This window comes from Belonocnema kinseyi, chromosome 5 (genome assembly GCF_010883055.1).
Source record: "Belonocnema kinseyi isolate 2016_QV_RU_SX_M_011 chromosome 5, B_treatae_v1, whole genome shotgun sequence".
NCBI classification, from domain to species: Eukaryota; Metazoa; Arthropoda; class Insecta; order Hymenoptera; family Cynipidae; genus Belonocnema; species Belonocnema kinseyi.
The window spans coordinates 11,479,811-11,482,345 of record NC_046661.1 but is presented as its reverse complement, the minus strand read 5'-3'; positions in this window follow the sequence as shown (position 1 = coordinate 11,482,345).

The window sequence follows — 2,535 nt, the reverse complement described above, 5'->3', positions numbered from 1 at the left end:
CCCCACCACTGACCCATACCGTATCTAGAACCTAATATCTTTGATAGCGACTATTTACTCGCAAAATATTGATGTGTTTTATGCCGTTGGCATAGTACAAATTTAGGATGGTTTATATTTATAGAGTCCAATGTCGCTTTCGAAGAACTAGCCTTTTTAAGAGCCACAAGATTCCATTAAAATTTAACAAACAAACAAAAATAAACGTTCATAACAAAAAACGAATAGGTAATAGAAACTTTAAAATTACTCAATTTTATTATTTATTTGTCATGAAAATTATTCCGCTCTATTACACATCTCTGAGATTATTAGAAGCTGGCAACAAGACTCTCTTAATTATTTTCACATTCTCATCATTTATGATTGAGAAAGTATTAGAATTGTCGGAAATTTGACATCACACTTTTTCAACGGATCTCCACGTTTCGAGACCCCCTGAATCCGAAAATCAGGTTCTTACGATGGCGTCTGTCTGTCTGCCCGTCCGGTCGTCCGTCCGTAAACACGATAACTCTCTAAAAAATGAACGAATCAAATTCATCTTTGGCACACTTTTTTTAGGTCCTAAAAGAAAGGACGAGTTCGTGAACCAGCTATTTTTTCTAAAAATTCAAAAAGTAAGCGCATTTTGAAAATTTTTGAGACCACTTTTTTCTGAATTTGAAAATTCTAGGTACGGATATTTATAGCATTAAAAAGAACAAAAAATTTATCCTAATGACTTTTTTTGATAAAAAGAAAATTCTCAGAGTTATAGCGTTTTCAAAATTTTTTGAATCAACCGAAAATCAAAATTTGAAGCCGAAAAACGCACGATATGAAAAAAAGTCAGAAAGAAAATTGTTTCTTTTCGAAAGCCCTACAAGATTATCATAACCAATTTTTGGATTTTCTTCAAAAATCGAAATTTCAAATTTTGATTGCACAAAAAATAATGGAAAATTAAAAAGTCCATTTTCTGGGCAAACTATGTAGGGTATGAAAAAAGATGAATTAACAAAAATGGTTATCCCAAAAAAGATCAACAGCTTCGTTAAGGGCATGCTCTTCGGTTACCACGTGACCAAACTAGTCCCCGGTTATGAACATTCTTTTGGTGTTCACTGCGTCCACGCGAATTGAGATATCGTGTTTAAACTTTAACACATAAAAATAAAAAGCACTAAAGAACGTTTGTTTACATCAATATATTGGTAATTTTAAAGAAAGTTAATTTCTAAATTGATGGAATAGGATATTACCATTCGAGTTATAGCACTTTGCAGATCATTTTTGGTTTGATGCATTTTAGATTTTTTTATTCGCTCATATTGAAAACTGACACCAATTTTATATTAAATCTTCTAAACCTTGAAAAACATTAATATAAGCAATAAAATTTGCACCTTCGTTGCAAATTAACAAATAAGTATCTGCACACACGTAACCTATCAATATTTTTTGGGCATTTTTAGCGATTTCTAGCGGAGAAAAAAAGAAACTTTGAACGTCGATAAAGTCGAGATCAAGTGACTAAGTTCGTTCATGAAATTTCGGTGGTGTAAAATGATTTTCATTTTTTTGGTCCTAAAAATAAAAGATAAATTTCAAATTGGAAACATAGCAACACCAGCAATGTGCTAAAATTTACTCGTTGGAGTTCTCCAACCAACTTCCATAATTCTTGACGTTGAATCGATCAGCTGATAACTGTTGTTGACAGTGAACCAACCAGCGGGACTCAGCGTCAGACTCGCCTTGTCTTTCGACCCCGGGCGAAATTTTATTTTTATTCTTGGAATTGTTTCATACCAGTACAAAAAATCTACAAGAATATATAACCATTAGAAAATTTTAATTATTTTCTGCAGATGCACATTTCTCAAGATGGGACTTGGACGAATTTTCAAGTATGACATTCTAAGATGTTCCTCGATTTTTTTAAATCGAGGAATCTACTTTATCGACGTTAAAAGTTTATTTCCTAATTCCTGTAGTATCTTACTCGAAAAATTTCTTCGTAATTATGAACATTTTGATATATACAAACGTTCCTTAGTGCTTTCGGTATAACTTCCTAAATCCTGAACACGATATCTCAATCCGTTTGGACGTAGTGAGGACCGAAAGTAATGAAAATCATTTCATTCTCCATACAAAATTTTTATGAATGAACTTAGTCACGTGATCTCGACTTTATCGACGGTCAAAGTTTCTTTTTTTCTCCGATAGAAATCGCTAAAAAGGCTCCAAAAATAATTTTAGGTTACGTGTATGCAGATACTTATTTGTTGATTTGCAACGAATGTGCAAATTTTATTGCTTACATTAATTTTTTTAAAGATTTAGACGATTTAGTCCAAAACTGGTGTCAGTGCTCAATATACGCGAACCAAAAAATCCGAAATGCATCAAACCAAAAATTATCTGCATAGTGCTATAAGTCGAATGGTAATATCCTTTTTCATCGATTTATAAATAAACTTTCTTTAAAACTATAAACAGATTGATGTATACAAACGTTCTTTAGTCCTTTTCATTTAATCTGTCAAA